The sequence below is a fragment of the Chanos chanos genome, chromosome 9, assembly GCF_902362185.1.
Source record: "Chanos chanos chromosome 9, fChaCha1.1, whole genome shotgun sequence".
NCBI classification, from domain to species: domain Eukaryota; kingdom Metazoa; phylum Chordata; class Actinopteri; order Gonorynchiformes; family Chanidae; genus Chanos; species Chanos chanos.
In genome coordinates this window covers 12,178,159-12,185,619 of record NC_044503.1, presented here as the reverse complement: position 1 = coordinate 12,185,619, position 7,461 = coordinate 12,178,159, and positions in this window count along the sequence as shown.

The following is a 7,461-nucleotide window of genomic DNA, read 5'->3' as shown; positions in this document are numbered from 1 at the left end:
CGACTCTATAACGTAAAAAGGGGTCAGTCAAAGACTTCTGGAGGTTTCTGAAGAGGGGGGGGAGGGGGCTGTCGAGTCAGTAGAAATGTTTTGAAGTGGTTGTTTCCGCCAGCTTAGTGCGGGATGTGGGAATGTTTCCTAAGTATGTCTTACACAACATTGTTTTTTTTTTTTTAGGTAACCATATATATCAAAAGGGCTTCCCTATAACCAGCTTGAGTGGAACTGAAGTTACGTGCTATATAAACCAACAAGTCCAATGCCCTTATGAAATCCCTGTTCACTTTCAGGTAAGTCTGTTCGCCATAACTAAGAAGAGTAAAAGTAGGGCAGGCGGTTCCGACGGAGGGGGGACAACTTCATCAATATGGATGGAGAAAAGAAAAGCAACAAGCTAAGACTACATTTATCTGGCAGACTCAATGAGACACAGAAAGGGAACTCATGAATATGCATGAGGTGTATGTGCCCAAAGGGAAATGTTAAAGCCATCATAAAAAAAAATACCTGCTGAGTAGCAATGCTTTAAAAAAAAACAAAAACGTATCTGATACTCAACTTCTACCTCAGCTGAAGAAAAACCTGAGGATTTAGCAAAAAACGACCTTTAATAAACTTCACCTCACCAAAACAACAAATGTTTGACGAATAATAGTGCAATACAAGTGTAGAATGTATTACATTACATACTATACACGTGTATGGATCGCTCATATGTGTTTTAGTGTTAGCTCATGGTGATTGTGGGTCATTAGTGGGTTAATCTGGAGATGTTGAAAAATTGGTTTACACATGGTTCTAATGTATATTTGTTCTTTTTTATTTATTCATTTAAGCAAAACATTATAGATATATAGATCTTATACATGGATGTAGTAAATAATTATGCATTTCAGCTGCAGCTTTAAGTGCTATTATTTATTTATTTGTTTATTTATTTATTTTTGGAGAAAGTTAATCTTTTTGCTATCATTAGTCTGAGTACAGAATGATCTCCCATTCAAATGTAAATTCATGTCAGGCTTAGAGAGGAAGACTGAATGAAGCAATGCAGGAGAATCACAGCTTCTGTAGGAACTGGCATGTTTCGTACACTCAGAAAGAAACACAGATGCAATTAATTTTGCACATGTGCAGGGAAATCCTGTAATATTCATGCTATGACAGAAGACATGCACTTTAATACCAACATTTAAAAACAAGCCAGTTCTCAGAAGCCAGTATTACTCATTTACACAAGACAAGGTTGATGTGATTAGATAGGACATGTTTTGCCAAACATGTTTTGCATTCAAAATATGTGGTCATGTCAGAATGTGCACTCCCAGGGAGAAAAAGACCATAACTTGGTTCTCTTAATGAACAATATTATATTGTTTTCAAATTCGGAACTGTCCTTTGGTTTAAGTATGAGCAAATGAGGTCCAGTAACACAAAGTACATTTCAAATTCTGATAATTCATTTGTTTAAGTAGTACTCTACATAATGGCATTCATGTTCGGCCAAACTGCTGTCCCAACCTGCATATGCAAAATCCTGAAACTCTCTCACATATTTCAGTTCATTTCACTTTTCAAACAGGATCTTTTAAGCCCTTTCAACTGATTTCATGTTAAACTTTAAATTCTGAAGTACATGTGTTTGTAGGCTCTTTATAATGTGAAAAAATGTCGCTCAATTGATCCCAGCCTCCTTTTTTTATATCGATAAAGAGAAAAAAATCGATTATTATCTACTTAGGATGCAGTAGCAGTTGCTGAACTTGCCCTTGTGTGAATGAGGCAAATAGGTGAGTAGCGAGAAGGGAGGGTCTGTAACTTATGTAAACAAGGCCCTGAGAGTCAGAAGATGTAAACAGTGGAGCAAGCATCTTCACATCAAGAGAAAAAGGGTGGAATAATTATTCAGCGCAAGTGAAAAAAAAAGGGGAGAGAGAGAGAGAGAGAGAGAGAGAGAGAGGAGGAATAATAATTTGGAAATTCTAGAAAAGACTTCAGAGGGTTTTGAACTTTTGAATGCTGATAAGGATAGTAATTATGGGATGGTGTAAGCCAAAAGCTAATGCAGAAGGCCGTCTTCCTTACAGCCTTTCATATTGCTTGAGACAGTAAAAAAAAAAAAAGTACATAAAACGATACATTCATAAAATATAAAGAAAAATTGCCTGAGCTTACCTGTGTGAACATAAAATTTCTATGAGCAGTAATGGGAAAGTTGAACAACTGATTGTATCATAGTTTTAGAACTTTGAAGAGTAAACTTGAAAATGTGAAGGAGCAAGACTAAAACATTTGGCTTGTTCTTGTTCATTTGCAGTTAAAGGAAGTACATCTTGGAAACCTTGCTCAGCCAAAATTGCTTGGCTCACCATTTAAAAAAAACATAACCAGTATCTGAAATGATCATGTTCTTTTTATTTCATTTTATTGTGAAAAGTTGTTTGAAAATGATACAATGCAGTAAGCTAGATGAATGAAATCCTGCCCTGGAAGAGGTCCATTTGGTCATTATGGAGGTGTTAGGTTAAGGATGTGAGAGCGAGAGAGAAGCTGTTCCTTTCCCACAGTGGGTTTTGAGTTTCTCCACAGGGCAGGATAGACAGAAGCTTCCGGAGAACGTTATCACTTGCAGTGACAAAGTGTAAAACGAAACAGATGCCTGGGACCACCAGTCAGCCTTTATCTTCAGCCCAGACCTAGCCAACTGTTTCCAACAGTCTCCCCAAAGGATACTTCAACCCAGAGAGAAGAAACCACGAAAAATAAACCCCAGTCTCACGACCATTTAGCCAGCCAAAGCCTTCTGAGACCCATCTGTGGAGGAGATAGATGCAGAGATAGTGTAGATAACCCTCCCACCTTCCCCACAATACCCATCTAATCAAAGTGGACTGGGGATGCAACTGAAACCCCTAAAACAACAAGGAAGGTCGATCCATTCCGACAGCCTGAGGGGGGTGGGGGTGGGGTAGTCATGGCAACGCCTGTCCTGGGGCAGTGACCAGATGCCGGAGTGGAAGGCTGGGATTTTATTCATCCTTTTTTTTTTTTTTTGGAAGGGATAGGGTTGAGGTGTAATAGTCACACCCTCCACCTGAAACTTGTTGATGGAACTGTTCTTCTCAGCTTCTCTCGCATCAAAATCTGAAACTTGCAGAAATTAACTTTAGATATTTGAATTAAAATGAATGTGGTGTTGGTGTAAAAATCGGTGTGAGAACAAAGTAACAGTAGGAAACCATCCCACAGTAAATAGCAGTGACACACTAGGCTTGTCTTTCCTCTATGTGGTTTAGGATAAATAGTTAAAGGCTGTGTGTCTTATTCACTCTACAGTGCAGTATATGGATCATGCTCCAATGTATCATGCATAAGGGGAGAATTTCATGGATGTCATGCTCGCCTATATTTAATACCAAGATAGCATCTTCTACATCAAGCAAGTAGTACGGTGCACATGAATTCAAACCGGAGAGCATAATTTAGATCTGCATACACAGATTGGGAGTTTTCACAAACATAACTCTTTCCCCTATCCTCAAGTGACTCTTGAGTTTGATAAGGACAGTAACGCACTGTTGGCTAATGATATCTGCCATTTCATTCTGAAAAAAACATCATGGTCTTGCTCGAAGAAACATTTGTCTGTGCCCACTCAAATATCTTACGCTAATGAGACTGCCAACTGCGGAATAGAATAGAATTGCATGTGGAGTGGTTTTTGCCATAACTCAATGGAAGTAAACATTTGAAGAGAAGCCAATAGATAGCTTGTCAGTAACGCTGTAAGCTATGCTTCAAGTTAAAACGGAATAAGATGATGGACACTCAGCCTGAAGTAACCATATCATTGCACATGGAGAGGTAAAATTGAAGAGAAGTTAAAGTAAATGCTGAAAACTAAATTTGCTGTAAAGTTGTGAGAAACCAGTCAGTCTATATGGGCTAGTAACACAATTACATATAAATCAACAGATAGGCTAGGGTAGGCTCGGCTAGCTTGTTCATCTGGTAACTGTGTTATTTCATGTTTCATTTCTTTTGATCTATCAGTTTAGCAAAACATGTGATATCATATCTGTAGATTTTTTTTAATGTATGTTTTGTATGCTCACATAGCCTAAAGTATGTATCTTTGCTTTAATAGAGCTATAGATAAATCATAATCAAAAAAGGCCGATATAGTTTTTTCATCCTCAGTTACAAATAATCAGTGATTTTCCAGACTTCTCTAGTGCCACTGTCACTTTATTTTGCCTAACGTGCAGCAAATAACAGCTACGTCAGTCATCGTAATGATATATGAACTTTGGCGGTCTCTGGCAGATCAAACTTGTGCTCCCAGGTTTAAGTTCATGCGTGTGACTCTTTTCAGTGGCTCACTCAATGTAGAAAATGCTCTCTCGATATTAAATATGCACAAGTGTGTTTTTTGATGCCAAATTACACGACGGATTTTCAGACTAAGTTCATGCACTGTTTTTCTAGAGTCAAACAAGTCACAGAGATCAAATTAAAATTGCTTTCAACTCTGTATCTGTCACACTAAGCCCTTCTAAGTGGTAAACCTCCTATTTGCAAAAGGACTTCTAACATGTTTGCATTAATATTTTATGTGCAGTGTCTAGATGCGGAAGAATGGCAAGACTCCATGGTGGAAAGAACTGATGGGGTAGTTTGCAGTGAAGGTTCATGAAGTTTGGAATTAGGAAGCCCAAGTGGAGAGGGCAGGTTCTCTCCTTCAGCCTAAAGTTAACATGAGAGTGAATTTGCTCTCACAGTAAAAACATGCGGTAAAGTACATTCTTACAGCATAGGCGCTGTTGAAAATGTCTTGCGTGTTGCCCAAGGAAGTGAATCAAATGATGTTAAAACAGGTCATGTTAAAAATTCAGATGAATCTAAAGGTCTTTTATTGCAAATCATATGCATGGCATAGAAACAAATGTATGACGCCAAACAACTACTCAGTGTCAAGAGTTCAGGTCATACAAAGCAAATGTCAACTGTATGAGAATAACGGGCAGTTGGTTTCACAATATTTTTATCTGAAATAATACAAAAGATATACAACATCAAGCAAGATGCCAAATGCTCTGTTATGCCATTGTTCACCTCTGTTTATCATATACAGAGTTACATTTAATACATTTAATGATTATTACAATTTCTTACATGTTCTTGCTGGCTAAAAGATTACTGGAGTGCTGTTCTATAAAATTCTAATTTGAATGTTGAAAAAAAAAAAAGGCACCGTAATTTTTGGTCAATTATCCCCTTCAATTATCTCTCTGTGTTATGTTATTTATACACCCATTCATACCCTGTACATCCGCAGAGCCGAATGGGTCTGTACTTGTTGGATTCATTGTGTGGTCTACACACCATAAACCAGCAAAGACCGAGTGCCAAGATCTCCAACACTTAATTAAGTTGAGAATCTGCCGACAAGGGGCATCGCAATTGAGAAGTGCTCACTTAGCATATGAAAACAGAGAGACAGCACCCTTACGCCATACAAAAGAACCACCGATCCACCAGATGCTTTTGCCATCCTATCAAATGAAGTCGTCCATTGAATGGGACAAAGGTGGGGGGTGGGGGGGGGTTGTCACTTCGACCTGCCGTCGACAACCTGCTAAAATGGTCGCCTCCGCAGTCACACCTCCGCCATGCAGAGAATGCTCGTCAGTAGATCCGGTGATTGCACGATTAACGCGTACTTTACGTGATGACAATAAATCGTGCATTCTGCACTCTGAACCTGTGCTGGATAGAACAGTTCCAACTTCTTGTTAAAATATTGCAGTTCAGAGGGTTTTAACTGTAAGGAGCTAACTTTTCAGTTCATCTGATTTTTGTAATCTGTGTTTTATCATGGTGAACTTTCCAACGTTTATACAATCCTGTATAAACACCTTCTAAAGGTCACTTATGCATCCATTGGATGTTGTATATTGTAAAGTAGCTGTACATTGGGTACTGTACAGCGGTTCCAAAGATAAAAATACTTGACATTTTTAGGGTACTCATCAGGCTCGCCAACCAGGACTCACTGAACAGAGCTGCTCTGTCAAATGAATACACTTACACGGAGTGACAGGGAGAGAGCCCACACTTTCTGTCAGGGTGGGATCACTTCTCCACTCTGTACATAGTAGAACTACTGCATCAGACTTGGAGGAGCTAAATAATGATTGATTTCTTAGGACAGGACCAAACCACACACAGATGGCAGAAATAAAGAATACATATCAAAAAAGTGTGAACACCCCCCCCCCCCCCCCCCCCCAAAAAAAAACTTGTTTGGGCGAGGAGTGTCAGTGTTGCTTTAAGCTTCTACCACTTCATTCATCACAGTGGCGTTTTAGGACTGCAATCGCATCAAAACACTACACTAAATCAGTCAAAAAGGCCGTGTAAGAAGTCCGTCATATTATTTCCATAACAGCCTCGGCTCCACGTTGTCCTCAGTCACTCCACTTCTCTGCCCGAGCACCGTGTCTTCATAATATCCGTCACTTCTGATTTATAAATCTCCATGTAGGGTTGGCTCGCCTTCTCTCCCAGCTATGATTGAGGCGGAGTTGCTTTTCTTTTCTTTTTCTTTCTTTTTTTTTTTTTTGTTCCTGGAGTATGCACGATCAGAGGCGAGTTGCCCGAAAGGCTGATTCGGTGGCTGATTTTGGAGATTGATGAGTTGCTTGCATCGATGCCTGTGCAGTTGGCAAATTGACGTCAGATGCTCCTCAGTCTCCTCAGCATGTAATCAGAACTTGTTTGGCAGCCCCTGAGTGTCTGGCCTCTGCTAGATCTGTTACTCACTCCATGCGCTGATGACACCGAATGAGTAATACCAGCCAAACATAAGGTAAAAATGAGTGCAGCCGTCCTCAACAAGTTGGAGTTAACAAGCCACAGCTGTACGGTGAAAATAAGGTTGTGAGACGTATATATGCTACCTAGAAATGTTTTTGATCATCGTTAAGGTAGTTCATTAAGTTCATTAAGTTCCCTTGAGGTAAGGGGGAGGAAAAAATGAGAGAACGACTGGGAAAAGGCAGATTTGTGTTTTGACTTTTTAAAACGGCACATTTGTCCTTAAAGATACTTGCAGGATGTAGGCGTGCAACCCCCCCATATGTTAAGGTAATTGAATTACACCAGTCTCCCCTGCACAGCGATGTGCAGAGCAATGTAATTGGAGCATTTAAAGAGGTTTCACTTCAGATGCTAAAAACTACTGAGATCCACTTCCTTTAGGCTAATTGTATTGATTGATACTGTAATTTAAGTATAGCTGTTTGGGCGCGTATCCCTTTGCTTAGCTATTGCAGTGCATGCTTTCAGTCAGGGTATTGGCTGTAATTAGGAATGTATCAAGTAAAAAAAAAATACTCGATAATAATATTTGAGCATAGAGATCTAAGTACAAAAATCTTGTGTTTCAGATCCGTGGAG